Here is a 15,658-nt window from a genome sequence, read left to right on the forward strand (position 1 = left end):
GGGGCCCTGGCCTCCAGAAGGCAGGGCAGGCAAAGACTTGGCTAGGCAGAGGGTGACGCAGGTGTGGCTTTGACAGCAACCGGCTCCCTGGGGTGGTGGGGGTGTAGCGAGGCTTGGAAATGGAGCCAGGTCAGGGCCTGAAGGCGACTCTTCAAATGCCAAATACCAGATCAGAGGAATGGCTTCTCGGTGACCCCCCCCCCCACCCCGACCCCACGACAGGCCTAGCTCGGGCCAGCCTGGGGTTAGCTGAGGACCCAGGGGAACGAAAACCAGAGGCCCACGGGCTGGGGAAAGTCTGGGCTGCTCCTGGGCATCACCCTGAGGCCCGGCGCTGCCCGTAGGCGCGGGCCCGGCGTCCACTCCCAGCGCGAGCGTTCCTCCCAGCCCCGCGCGGGGCTGTGGTCGCCGAGCTGTTGGCGTTTTGCAATGGGCCGGGGGCGGGCAGGCCGCGCGCACACGCTTCCTGTGGTGGCCGAGCGCTTCCTGTTTTCTCAGGCGCCCGCCTGCCGCTGCCTGTGTGGAAACAGGGGCCAGCAGCTGCAGCCAGGGTGGCTCCAGGCTGGGCACCCTGCCCCTGCCCAGAGGGTTTGCGGGGCGCAGCACCCCCAGGGCAGAGATCTGGGTAAGGAGTAGCTCGAGTCCGCCCACACGCCGAGCCCCCGCCTGCCCTCGTCCAACAGTGGCTGCCAAGAGAGGGGCCGAGTAAGCCATGGTTCTGGCCAAGAGGCAGGTGGCTCAGGAGGCCAGCACCCAGGGGTGACTCCTCCAGGCTGGGAGTGAGGGCACGTGGTTCTGGGTTTGGCGGCGTCTCTCCCTCCCTAAATGCCGCTGTCTGTCTCTGGCACGCTGCAGGCCTTGTTTTCCCATTTTGTATAGTATCACAGCGGCCGTGATAGGAGATCCCTAACCCATTTCTGCTCTAGTTCCGACGTCCTCTGAACTTCACATCCCAAGAGCCTCAGCTTAGGTGGTGGTGGGGGGGGCAGCCTTCAGCTTCAGGAGCGGTGGGACATCCAGATGGGGCCTTGGTACAAACAGGCATTGTAGAGGCAGGAAGGAGGTAAGGAAAAGACAGAGGAGGTGGAGCAGGCCAGGACCAAGTCTTACGGACTGGGCATTGATGCGACAGAGGGACAGTAGTAGGTGACAGGTTGATCTAGAAGAGCCATCATCCCCGCAAGCCTTGGGACAGGGTTTGACACCCCCTCACATCCTTCTTTCCTTAGGAGACTGGGGGTGGAGGCCCATGAGGTATGACCCAGGCGTCTCGGGACAGACCGTACCCGCCCCACTTGACATTCTGCCCGAGTGGATAAACATTAGGGTCAGGCCTTGGGGCTCAACACTACCCTTTTCCCGAAGTGATTTTGTTTTGCTTCTAAACCGATATTGCAAGAAGGGGAGGGGAATGACTCTGCTTCTTGTGGGGTTTGCTGACGGCATCTGTCCTCTGCAGGAGCAACATCTTGCAGGAAGGCTGAGGCCTGAGCCCCTTGGGAACTGACCAGCCCACAGGCTACACTCAGCTACAGCGTTGGTCCAAGAAGTTCTGAGATATCAGCCCACGAGAAACTCCCCGCTAATCTAAAGGCCAAAGAGGCTTTGGAAGTGCAGACCCTAAGGACCATTAGACAGCCTGGCCCTCACCATTCTGTATCCTGGCTCAGCCTGAGTGCTGAGTTGGCGGCCCAGCAGCTGTCCTGGCCACAGAAGCCCAGTTATAAATAAGCTCCATGTGGCCAAGTCATCAAGTTCTGTAGCTCCTCCAGCCCAGCTGCATCACTTCAGTGATCACAGGTCGGGGCTGCCCAGAGCTGGGCCCACCAGAACCCACCAACCTTAGACCAAAGGCTGGCTGGGTAGGATGCGGCCTACAGCCTTGGAAACCCAGGCCTCCGAGCCTGCAGCCTTTCAGTTCCAGGTCTCCCTGGACACAGGCCACAGAAGGACAGGGCCCATTCCTCCTGCACAGAGCCAGTGGCTATTTACAAACCGAAACTGGGAGAAGTGAAGTGTCTGTGGCCAAAGTGGCTCCAGGCCCCCAGCCCCCACTCCTACTCCATCCCCAACGGCCCATCCCCCTCTCCCCATGGCTTCCTCTTTCCTTCCCCACAGGGCTCCCCAGCCTCCCACTGCCCAGCCTCTGGACTTCATGCAAGCACTTCATGCTGACCCCCTCAACCTCACAGCACCTGCTTGGAGGTCTCCTCCTCTACCCCAGAACCCCATCAGTAGGAGCCCCTTAGAAGCATCCCCTCCAACCAGCCTCAGCCCACCCTGTCCTGCCCAAACATATTCCTACAGTTCTCAGTTCCCCTTCGTGCTTGGAAAAGCTCCAACCCCAGTGGCCCGTCACCATGTTGCTGGTCTCCACCCAAGGAGACCAGTAAGGGTGGCTTCTTTTGTGCACCTGATCTTACCAGTGCACATGTAGGAGTCAGGAGGCCCCTGGGGCCCTCATCAGGTTGCTCCTGGGCAAGAGGCCTTGGCCATCTTTCTACTCAAGTTGGATTTCGGTCTTGTGTATGGTAAGGCTGGTGAGGGACACACAGACGTCGCAGACCTGAGCTGGTGCAGCTGAGACCACAGCTCAACATTGCTTAGGAGCTGTCAGGCAGGCTTCAGGACAGACAACTGATGACATAAAAGCCATTACTGAGGGGCTGAGCATGCAGCTTGCCTAGCATGCACGAGACCCTGGGTTTGACCCCAGCACTGAGTCAGTTGGGACCAGTAGTCCCAGCACTCCAGAGGTGGGGTCAGGATAATCTGAATTTCAAGTTCTGCTACATAGGGAGTTCGAGCCCACTCTGTCTTAAAAACAAATTGAGCCGGCCGTGGTGCGCACACCTTTAACCCCAGCACTTGTGAGGCAGAGGTAGGAGGATCGCCATGAGTTCAAGACCACCCTGAGACTACATAGTGCATTCCAGGTCAGCCTGGACTAGAGTGAAACCCTACCTCAGGGGAAAAAAAAAAAAAAAACTGAACAAAAATTGTTACTAAGAGTAGACTGCCCCCACCCATGGTGAGCAAGTTTACAGTTCATAGCAGTTAGTTTATGCAACTCTTAAAACAAAATGTCCCATTATCTGTCATGAAGTGGAAACTGAAGCTCTGACAGAAAGCCATGTATGTACGGCACATAGCATCTGCCCAGAGATTGTAGATTGCATCAGGAAAATGGAAAACCCAATGCTTTGGCCTCTCCTCTGACTGCCTCTTGCTCTTCAGTCTCCGCCTGGGATAATGGACATTTCTCAGAGCTTATGACAGGGCAGGAGTAGAACCTGTCTGAGGCTGAAGGAGGAAGCAGGCCTTAGACCACAGAGCCACATCACCTTCCCTGGCCACATCGCCAATGCCTAGTGGCCCCAGTCTTCTCCCCCTGCCCTGTCTCAAGGGAAGGATCTGCCTGCCCTGTCTTTCCTTTCGCCACGTCTCAGCCGAGGAAAGGCCCTGGCCTGAGCCCCATTCAGCCACAGCCAAGCTGGCTGACAGAGGTGCACCTAGTCTCTCTGAGCCTCAAATTGCAATTCTCTGAATCATCGCAAATACCGAGCACATACTTGGTGCCAGCCCTATGCTGTGGACACACTGTTTCTATGGCTGATACACGATTTCTGATCTTGGAAACCTTTAGTCCCATGGGGTAGGCAGATGTGTTATTAAGATCTAAGAGTTTCAAGGGACGAAGAGAGGAAAAATGAGTGTTGTCTGAGACAGGGCGAGGAGGTAGAGGAGAGAGGCTGCTTGCAATAGGCCAGGGGTGACCGGAAAGCAGGGTGGCTGAGTTGTCCATGTTGAGTCACACCCCGTGCCCTGGCCTCGCTGGCTTCTATGGCCTGGAGTGCTTTTTCTTGCTTTGGGCTTGGTGAACTCCATCCATCCATCAAGGTCTGTTAACACACCATAGCAGAATGAGACCTGGCAACTTCTGGTCTCCCTCTTCCCAGAGGTCACCACAGCCTGGCGAGCCCCACCCAGCCGGGCGCCTGCTCCTGGGCTCCAGCCCCCCACTGTCCTCTGCTCCGAAAAGCACCATTTCCCTTTTCTGGGTGACCACATGCCATGTACAGGGAATTTCCACTGTAGCCTTCGGAGCCTCTGATTCACTCAAGCCCCTCATGCAGTTAACTCCTTCGAGGCCCAGCCTTTTGCTCCAGTACCCCGGGGCTGCCTCTCGACACCAGCAGAGATCCCAGTGCCGCTTCCCATGGCCCCGGCCCCATGGATTCGAAGTTGGATCCAGCACCACACTCACTGCCCTCAGGAGCCATGTATCTGGTCACACACGGACCTCAGGCACACATCCTCGGGCAGCTTCCTTCCCATCCAGCATGGGCTTTGAGGAAAGGCAAGACTAGAGTCAAATCTTGACTCTGGCCCTTTCTGCCCGTGCTGCCTAGAAGGACCTCTATTTCTCTTCTATAAAGTGAAGCTAATCCTATCCATAGCCTTACTGAAAAAACAAGGTGCTGGGCTCATGGTGGGAGCTAGAGCTAGTGGTAACTCCTAGTTTTCCTTCTTTCCCTCCTGTGTGTGTGTGTCTGAGGTAAGGTCTCGCTGTAGTCCAGGCTGACCTGGAATTCACTCTGTGGTCTAAGGGTGGCCTTGAACTCATGACCTTCTACCTCTGCCTCCCGAGTAAGGGGCCTTCTTCTTAAAGGGCCTACTTATCCTACCTCAGGGTCCCTGCTCCAGGCTGGACCTTTCTTCTGGCAGGTTTTCTATCAGACGTGGAGGGTGAGAGACACATAACCTTGGTCCCTAGGCCGGTGGGGCTCACTCAATAGCAGAGAGAGGCCTTCTTTTTTCTTCCAGCTCCTTAGCTCCTTTTCCCAGGAGGCATCAGAAAGGCCTGGGGCAGGAGCTCTATGGGACTGAGGACCCAGGCAATTCCTAAAGTGGGATGCCTTGCCACGTACCCCCCTCCACAGATGTCCTACCACCTCATCAAACTTTGGGACTCTTAGGAGGTACCTCCTATCATTGCTCCCGTAAGACTGATGAAGACTCTGAGGCCCCAGAAGAGAGTACTCACTCAGACACATGGAAAATGTGGGGCAGGGATAGGATTCAAATCAAGCTCTTCAGAACTATAGACTCCTAATCTCCGCAAGCCCCAGGATATACTGTGGAGGCTGGTGGAGGAACCATGCTCTATGGGGACCCCTCCTGAATACCAGACAAAGGTTTACAGAGACTTGCAATCTTGAGAACAACACCAGAAAGCGGCTTTTGTGGGTCCTTCACTAGAGAGCTGAGCCTAAGCTCTGGAGATGGGAAGGAACTTGCCTGGAAGCCCCAGAACCAGTTTACTGGGAAAGATCCAGGGGAGCCCGGAGTCATGGGATGGCAGAAGGGGCTCCATGGAGGAGGGGGCCTGGGTGGGGAAACATCTCCTGTTCCCAGTGAGCAAGCTGGGGGTGTGGCACTGCCCGTGGTTAGCAGAAGGAAGTCGCTGTGGGTGGTGGTGGGTTTGAGGTGCAGGAGTCTGAGTGATGTGGCCAGGAGGTGAGCTCCCCATCTGCAGGCCTGGTCAGCGGGAGACGGGGTGGGACAGGATTCAGAGCAGGCTGGGGTGTTCTTGATGTCTTAAATCTCCTGGCCACTGGAGCACAGGGGGAGCTAGGAGCTGGGAGGAGATACTGAGGCAAGGCTGAGGGAGAGAGAGAGCAAACTGGTAAGGGGGCAGTCTGAGGAGGCAGCCTGGAGGAGGTGAGCCCTAGAGAGACAGTGCCCTTAGGGTGTGGAAGGGGTTGGGCCTGCAAGTAAAGGGCCTGGGAGATTGAGAAAGAGGTTCTGGGAATATTGAGTATTGTCTTCTGGCTGGCATGGGGTGGGGCTTGTGCGAGTCCCTGTGTGGGAGGCTTCAGTCCAGGCCAAAGTTTGGGTTTTAACTATGGACAGACAAAAGCTCAGGAAAACATTTTTAGTTAGGGACTTATGGGAGGCACCTGGGGTTGGGACAGTTTCAGAAGCCAAGGCCCTAGGGGGCTCAAGATCTGCAGCTGCCTCTGTGTGTGCCCCACTCACCAGCCATGAGTGTGCCCTTGGCATGCCGTCACCTTCCTGGCCTGTTTTCCCTTACCTTCAAAGTGACACTGAAAAGGTCTGCCTCACAGAACCACAAGAAGCTGGGATAAGGGATGGGGGATGGCTCAGTGGTCGAAGGTGCTGGCTTGCCGGGCCTGCTGGCTCTGGGCAATTCCCCAGTCCCACATAAAGTACATGTGTCTGGAGTTCGTTTTCAGTAGCAAAAGGCCCTGGTGTGCCTATATTCTCAATATCTCTCAAATGACTAATTAAAAAATATTTTTAAGAGGACAGGCCAGGCATGGTAGCATATGCCTTTAATCCCAGCACTTGGCAGGAGGTAGGAGGATAGTCATGAGTTTGAGGCCAGCCTGAGACTACATAGTGAATTCCAGGTTAGCCTGGGCTAGAGCGAAAACCTACTTTGAAAAACCAAAAGCCGGGGGGAGGGGGAGACTGGAGGGATGACTTAGTGCTTAAGGCACTTGCCTGCAAAACCAAAGGACCCAGGTTCCATTCCCCAGGAGCCACGTAAAATCAGATGCACAGGGTGTCACATATGTGTGGAATTTGTTTGCCATGGCCTAAGGCCCTGGTGTGCCCATTGTCTCCCTCCCCCCTCAAATAAATAGTAAAATAAAAATATTTTAAAAACTAGAGGACAGGATGAGTTAATATAGGTCGGCAGTAGGGTTAACAAATTCCAACCCCTGCCCCAAAGCACTTACAGAGCACCTGGTCATCATCTGCCTCTCCTTCTGAGGGCTGGTGAGCAACTCTGCAAGTCCCAAGACACCATGATCCTCACTTGCCTAGCGGGTATGATAACACCCACTTCAGATTCGGATGAGGGAGTGTGTGTCTGCCAGAGTACCCTGCTTTACCAGAGACCCCAAGATCCTAGCAACTCGCTCCTACCCGACCTCCCACCCCAGCCACAGGCTTGCACACAGCAACCCCTCATTCTTCCCAGGTCTCTGGGCCTGGGACATTAGCACTGGCTGGTCCTCCTGCTTAGAACTCTGTGTACTGGGCTAGCTCCCTCTCACACTTCCAGGGCTTGCTCAACCCTGCCTTGCTAACCCCCTTTAATACAAGACCCACACGCTCCTCTCCGAAGGCTGGTTAGCTTCCAGCAGGCAACAGAGCACATGTAGCTGTGGTGTTTGTCATTGCTCTGCTCCTGCCAGGAGGGCAGGAAGGCAATTCCTGTCTCTCTGGATCACTTGGCATCTAGAAGCCCCAAGTAAATATTTGTTGACTATCTTAATGCTCTAAAGAATCACCCCAGTGTTGTGATGAAAGTTTGGGGATCTCTGAGGGACCTAGGTGACCCAGGCTGGGGCCCCAAGAGCCTCTCCTAATGTCTCAACCATGAAGGGAAGTTGCAAGACAGCCATTTCTGTATACACGCTCAGTTCTTTTTGGTTAGTTTTCCCAGCCCTGATGTTAGGGCTATGCTTTCACATGTTCCTTGTCAGACCTCCTGGGGTGACAGGAAAGTAGAGGGAGATCAGTTCATTTTTCAACCCATGCAGACTGAGGGTGAAGGGTCAGGCTCCCCTCTTTGGGACGCAGTTTCAAGAGCACTTGCCACTTTCCTGTTGCCTATCCTTCGATTGCGTTAGCATCCTGCCTACCCCCCACCCCAATCTGTCACCCGTCCAGAGGGGACAAAGGGCCACACCACTCATCCAGGCCTGATTGACCTCCGTCACTCTGCTACTTTCCCCCTTGTCCAATAGGGCAGAGAAGGAGCTCTGTCTGTCTCATGCTGCTGGTAGGAGGGAAAATAGGCGCGAGCTTAAGGGCAACATGACGAGGGCTATTCCCATCTGCCTCTCTGTCATCTCTTTCAAATTAAAAATGCTCCGTGGGGCTGGAGAGATGGCTCAGTGGTTAAGGCGCTTGCCTGCGAAGCCTAAGGACCCAGGTTTCATTCTCTAGGTCCCACATAAGCCAACTGCACATGGTGGCACATGCGTCTGGAGTTTGTTTGCAATGGCTAGAGGCCATGGTGTGCCCATTTTCTCTCTCTCTGTAATAAATTAAAAAAAAACAAAATCTTAAAAATAAAAAAAAAAATAGGGGCTGGAGAGATGGCTTAGTGGTTAAAGCGCTTGCCTGCAAAGCCAAAGGACCTTGGTTCAATTCCCTGAGACCCACATAAGCCAGATACACAAGGTGACAATGCATCATGAATTCATTTGCAGTGATTCTCTCTCTGTCTATGTCTATCACTCTTTCTCTTGCAAATAAATAAATAAAAATAAAATAAAAGAAAAAAAAAGAAAAAGGAAAGCTAAGAGCCAGGAGTGGTGGTACATGCCTTTAATCCTAGCACTTCGGAGGTGGAGATAGGAGGATCACTGTGAGTTAAAGGCTATTCTGAGAACACATGGTGAATTCCAGCTCAGCCTGGTCTAGAGCAAGACCCTATCTTGAACAAAAAGAAAAGGAAGGAAACAAAACTGGGAATGAAGGGCTGGAGAGATGACTGAGTGGTTAAGGCACTTGCTTTAGAACTCATATTTAACTGTCCAGGTCCCAAGGAAGCCAGACACACAATGTGACACAGTGCACAGGATCATGCATGGGCTCAAGATGGCACACGCATCTGGAGTTTTTCTTTTTCATTAAAAAAAAATAAAGAAGCTGGGAATGAAGCTCAGTGAGTGAGCACTGAGCTGGTATGCAGGAGGCCCTGGCTTCAACCCCTAGCACCAGCTAGATGGAAAGAGAAAAGAAGGAAGGGGACTAGAGAGGTGGCTCCGTGGTTAAAGGCTCTTGTTCTCTTGCTTGCAAAGCCTGACAGCCCAGGTACAGGTCATCAGTACTCATGTAAAGCCAGGTGCACAAAGTGATACATGCATCTGAAGTTCGTTTGCAGTGGCTCATCCCTCCCCTCTGCTTGCAAATAGGTAAAATAATTAATTTTTTTCAAGGTCTTGCTCTAGCCGAGGCTAACCTGGAATTCACTACGTAGCCTCGGGCTGGCCTTAAAATCATAGTGATCCCCCTACCTCAGCCTCCCAAATGCTGGAATTAAAGATATGTGCCACCATGCCTAGCCTCAATTAAAGAAAAGAAAAGGGGCTGGAGAGATGGCTTAGCAGATAAGGTGCTTGTTTGCAAAGCTAAAGGATCCAGGTTCGATTCCCCAGGACCTACATAAGCCAGATGCACAAGGTGGCACATGTGTCTGGAGTTTGTTTGCAGTGGCTGGAGGCCCTGGCACACCCATTCTCTCTCTCTATCTGCCTCTCTCTGTATTTCTCTCTCTCTCTTTCAAATACATAATATAAATATTTTTATATTAAGAGAAAAGGAAGGAAGGTCAGGGTGAGGGGTTGGACTGGGCCTGGTACTACAGGCGTGTAACTCCATCTACTCTGGAGGCCAAGGTAGGAGAATGTATAGTTGAAGGGCATCCTCAACCACAGAATTCAAGGCCAGCCTAAGAAATTTAGTGACACCATGTCTCAAAATAAAAGTAAAAAGAGGGCTGGGGATATAGCCTAACATGTGTGAGGCTCTGGATAATTCCTGGTACCGGGAAAAAAGTAAAGAAGAAAAAAGGAAATAGTCATAGAAAAAATTAGGACAGTCTCTTAGTTTCTTCTAGAAGTAAGAGGGAACTTAGGGGACACTCCAGGCTTTATTTCCCTTTCCTTTCCTTCCTGTCCCTTCTCGCCTTCCTTTCCTTCCATCTTTTTACTTTCATAAAGCTATACTTCCCCAGCCCTGACATTTTCTTTTTTCTTTTTCTTTTCTTTTTTTTGTTGTTGTTTTGAAATAGGGTCTCACTTTAGCTCAGGCTAACCTGGAATTCACTATGTAGTCTCAGAGTGGCCTCAAACTCATGGCGATCCTCCTACCACTGCCTCTTGAGTGCTGGGATTAAAGGTGTGCACCACCATGCCTGACTTCAAACTCCGACATTTTCTTTCTGGACTTGGATAATGACGTCTCAGGTATTAACTTTATAATAGTCTTTAAACTGAGGGTAAATATTTCATGAACTCTTTTTCTTTTTCTTTTTTGAGGTAGGGTTTCACTCTAGTCCAGGCTGACCTGGAATGTACTATGTAGTCTCAGGGTGGCCTCAAACTCATGGTGATCCTCCTATCTCTGCCTCCTGAGTGCTGGGATTAAAGGCATGCACCACCACGTCCGGCTTATCTTTTTTTAATTTTGAATTTATTATTATTTATTTGCATAAGAGAGAGAGGAAGAGAATGTGCCAGGGCTTCCTGCCACTGCAAATAAACTTCAGACACATGTACCACTTTGTGCATCTGGTTTTAAGTGGGCACTGGAGAATCAATCCCAAGACATCAGGCATAAAAATCAAGGGCCTGCTTGCTTTCTCTCTCTCTCTTCTTTATTTCCTTCCTTCCTTTTTTTTTTTTTTTTTTTTTTGAGGTAGGGTCTCACGCTAGTTCAGGCTGACCTGGAATTTACTATGTAGTCTCAGGGTGGCCTTGAACTCATGGCGATCCTCCTACCTCTGCCTCCTGAGTGCTGGAATTAAAGGCGTGTGCCACTACACCCCACCCTCTTTTTTATTTTTATTTTTTGAGGCAGGGTCTCACTCTAGCCCAGGCTGACCTGGAATTCACTATGTAGTCCCGGGTTGGCTCTGAACTCACAGCGATCCTCCTACTTCTGCCTCCCGAGTGCTGGGATAAATGTGTGCACCTTTACGCCCAGCTCATGTATGTACTCTTTTTTTTTTTTTAATTTATTTGCAAGAAGAGAGAGATAGAGAGAGGAGAGACAGATAGAGAGAGAATGGGCATGCCAGGGCCTCTAGTGATTACAAATGAACTCCAGACACATGTGCCCCTAGTGCATCTGACTTACGTGGGTACTGGGAAATCAAACCTAGGTCCTTTGGCTTCACAGGCAAATGTCTTAACTACTAAGCCATCTCTCCAGCCCTTTTAAAAAAATTTTATTTATTTCATGTACTCTTTAATGTGAATAATGTGACTTAAAAATGCCACAGCTGGATAACCTCCTCCTTGTAGACCAGCTGACAGAAAGCTGGAAGAAGCCATTCTGCATGAAGTTCAATGGGAGAGAGAGAAATCACCAATGAAGATACTCAACAGTGGACACTGCAAGCCTTATATTTGGCCAGCCAGACCAAATGAGCCAACCGATGCAATAGTGGCACGTCTGTCATGGTGGAAACCAACTGCCTTCTAATTGGACTGGAGGCCTGCTCCATGGGAGAGAATACATCCCTGATACTGAAAAACTAAAACTGGGGTAGTCATGAGCCCTAGGGGTGTAATGTCTGCTGCTGCCTGGCTAAATTTATATACTATGCTCATCAAACTGCCCAGTAAGCACTTAATGTTCAAGCCCTTATATTAATGCTAGTCTCATTTTTGGTAGACAACCTTCTCTTTTCAGATGGCAGTGACCTTGGGATGATTCAGAAGGCATCATGGTGCTGGGAAGAAGTGACAGGAGTGCTCAGTACTGCAATATCTCTATCACACCTTCCAAGGCTCAGGGTCTATTGCGGAAGAGGTGGTGAAAAGAATGTAAGAGCCAAAGGAAGGGTAGGACTCCTTACAACGTGCTTCCCCCAGACACAAAATGCCCTGGATATCCATGACCTCACAGTGCCTGACACTACCTACACAAGGCTATCATAATAGGAAGAAAAGATCATGACATCAAAATAAAAGAGAGACTGATTGAGATGGGGAGAATGGAGTTTCAAAGGGGAAAGTGGGGGGAGGGAGGGTATTACCATGAGATACTTTCTTACAATCATGGAAGTTGTTAATAAAAAAGTTTTTTTGAAAAGAAAAAAAAAATGCCACAGCTAGGCCTGGAGACCCCAAGATTTTGGAGTCTAAGGTAGGAGGACCACATGAGCTCAGGAGACTTTGAGAATGGCTATAACAAGACATTATACGCTTGTTCCTTGGGTGTTATCGGGCTATATGACAATCATAACTTGAAAATGCTTCAAGTTAAATGTGGATTCAACACACAACCTTCCTCCTGTCTTAGCTCCTGTGCATCCTTGTGGCCATGTGACTTGCAGCAGCAGTGTGCCAGCCAAAGTCACAAGAGTGAGTCTCAGTTCGACCGCATAGACCTAAGCTGGGGAAAGACCAGGACAAAAAATAAAAAGCTTCACTATAACTTTCTACTGCAGGCAGGGATGGGGTTAGATTGCAGTGGGTAAAGCACCTGCTGGGCAAGCCTAAGAACCTGAGACCAGACCTCCAGCACCTACGCAAAGCCAGACGTGGCAGCTTGAGCATCCCTGTGTGCCTTCCAAGTGCTGAAATTAAAGGCATGCATCACCACACCCAGCTTCAAAACTTTATTCATTTACTTCTAATTAATTAATTAATTTGAGAGAGAGAGAGAGAGAGACAGAGAATGGGCATGTCAGGGCCTCCAGATTCTGCAAGCGAGCTCCAGACATATATGCCACCTTGTGCATCTCCAGCCCCAAAACTTAATTTTGATAATAATTTTCTTTCTTTCTTTCTTTCTTTCTTTCTTTCTTTCTTTCTTTCTTTCTTTCTTTCTTTCTTTCCCTCTCTCTCTCTCTCTCTCTCTCTCTCTCTCTCTCTCTCTCTCTCTTTCTTGTTGTTGTTGCTATCCTCCATCATCCATGATGACATGTGGATGGGCCCAGTATTGTGCAGGTAATGGAGGCTGCTGTGAAGTCATGAATGCAGTGACCACTCCACGTCCAGTAGGCAGCATTCTAAAAGCACTCCTTCCCATCCTTTGGCTCTAACATTCTTTCCACCATCTGGATTAAACTTTAAAAAGCCCAGATGTGGAGCTGGGGATTTAACTCAGTGATAGAGCACCTGCCTAGCAGGTGCAAGGCCTTGGGTTTGGTTCCCAGCACTGAACATAAAACAAAACCCAGCACTGAGCCGGACGTGGAGGCGCACGCCTTTAATCCCAGCATTTAGGAGACAGAGGTAGGAGGATCGCTGTGAGTTTGAGGCCAACCTAAGACTCCATAGTGAATTCCAGGTCAGCCTGGGCTATAGCGAGGCCCTACCTCGAAAGGAAACCAAACAAAGAAACAAAGAAAAGCTGTACTGTCTAGCCTATGTTCATATCTGTGCTCAGACCACCTCCAGAAAGACACACAAGATCAGGGAGCAAGAGTCTGTAAAGGAGCAGCTGAGCTGCTCTTGACCTGTGTGCACTGTGCCTGTATCATCAACAAAAAATAAAACAATTGTCAGACATGGAGGTGCGTGCCTTTAATCCCAGCACTTGGGAGGCAGAGTTAGGAGGGTCGCTGTGAGATCGAGGCCACCCTGAGACTGCATAGTGAATTCCAGGTCAGCCTGAACTGAAATGAGACTCTACTTCGAAAAAAAAAATTAAAAATAAAATAATTTAGGGCTGGAGAGATGGCTTAGCTGTTAAGGCACTTGCCTGCAAAATCAGAGGACCCAGGTTCTATTCCACAGGACCCCCAAAAAGCCAGATGCACAAAGTGGTGCATGCATCTGAGATTTGTTTGCAGTGGCTGGAGGCCCTGGTGTGCCCATTCTCTATCTGCCTCCCTCTCTCTCTCTCAAATAAAAAAAAAAAAAAAAAATTAAAATCTCCCATAATCATCTCCTCAATGGTGTAGTGTATTTTGACATAAACTAAATAATAAAAATAATAAAATAATGCAATTAAAATTTTTTTCTTTAATTCCCTGGAGGCCCCAAGATTTTTGGTTTCAAACTAATTTCCTTCCAACAGGAATGAGTCAAAGGCACTTTCTGACCAGATGCACCTCAGGGACCCTCGCTGAGCCCCATTTACTCCACCGGAGAGAGGGGAGGCTAGGAATGTGCTTCCTTCCCTGAGGTCTTCTCACCTCTGGACACCAGCTTCCTGAGTTCCCCTCGCATCTTCTTCCATTCCTCTTCTGCTCTTTTCCTTGTCACCCCCTTTCCCCTCCTTCTTGCCTGAGGTCCTGGTTGGCGGGTTCTCACTTCTCCCTGCTCTGTTCTTTGACCTTTCTATTGTTTCTCTTTCCCTTCCTTGTAGCTCCCTCCCCTCCCCCCCTTCCTTCTGTCTCCATGCCTCAGCCGTGCATGTATGTTTGGGGTCACACGTGTACGCGTGTGAGCGCAGGCCTGTGGATGTCAGAAGACAACTTTCAGGTCAGTCCGTGTTGTTTGAAGCAGGGTCTCTTATTGTTCACTGCTTAATTCACCAGGCTAACTGGCCTTCGAGTTTCCAGAAGATTCTCTCGTCTTCACCTCCCTTCTTACTGCAGGTGTACTAGTATTACAGACGCCTGCTACATCTGTCTTCATGCGGGTGCTAACTTAGGTCCTCGTGTGCGTTACCAGAGCTTTATCCACTGGCCAACTCCCCAAGCCCCAGTTTCCCTTTCATTTATTTGCAAGGAGAGAGAGAGAGTGTGTGTACGGGCGTGCCAGGGCCTCTTACCACTGCAAACAAACTCCAGATGCATGCGCCACTTTGTGCATCTGATTTATGTGAGCACTGGGGAATCAAACTTGGATTGTTAGACTTTACAAGCAAGTGCCTTTAACAGCTGAGCTCTCCAGCCTCAGTTTGCTTTTTTTTTTTTTTAGTAAAAGGTGAAAGATCCAGGTATGGTGGTACATGCCTTTGATGTACTTGGGAGGCAGAGGTAGGAGAATCACCATGAGTTCGAGGCCACCCTGAGACTACATAGTGAATTCCAGGTCAGCCTGGACTAGAGTGAGACCCTACCTCAACAACAAAACAAAACAAACGAAAAGAAAGAAAATGAAAGATTTATGTGACATGAAGAGAAACCAAAGTATTCAGTTTGCCTTTTCAAAAATACTTACTGGGTTGGAGAGATGGCTTAGCAGTTAAGGCACTTGCCTGAAAAGCCAAGGTACGTAGGTTCAATTTCCCCACATGTACATAAAGCCAGATGCACAAGGTGGCATCTGAGAGGGGTAACAGTGGCTAGAGGCCTTGGTATGCCCATTCTCTCTCTTTATCTGCCCCCCTCTCTCTTAAACAAACAAGTAAATAAAAAAATTTCCAAACAGAAATTGACTTCAATATCTATGACCTCACAAAGCCTAGCACTACTTTCACCAGACCCTCATAATATGAGAAGTGATGACAGCAAAATAAAAGAGACACTAATGGAGAGAGGAGAGGGATGTGATGGAGTGTGGATTTGTGAAGGGGAAAGTGGGAGACGGGAGAGAATTATCATGGTTTATTGTCAGTATGTATGGAAGTTGTCAATAAAAATAACTGGGGGCTAGAGAGATGGCTTAGTGGTTAAGGTGCTTGCCTGTGAAGCCTAAGGACCCAGGTTTGATTCTCCAGGTCCCACATAAGCCAGATATACATGGTAACACATGCACCTGGAACTCATTTACAGTGCCTAGAGGCCCTGGTGCACCCATTCTCTCTCTCTCTCTCTCTCTCTCTCTCTCTCTCACACACACACACACACACATACACACACTCTCTCTATCTCTAATAAATAAATAAAAATACATTTTAAAAAATGGAGGCCATGTAGACCAGCTGATGGAAAGCTGGAAGAAGCCATTCTGCATGCAGTTCAATGGTAGAAAGAGAAATCACC

The sequence above is a fragment of the Jaculus jaculus genome, chromosome 1 (genome assembly GCF_020740685.1).
Source record: "Jaculus jaculus isolate mJacJac1 chromosome 1, mJacJac1.mat.Y.cur, whole genome shotgun sequence".
Lineage (NCBI taxonomy): Eukaryota > Metazoa > Chordata > Mammalia > Rodentia > Dipodidae > Jaculus > Jaculus jaculus.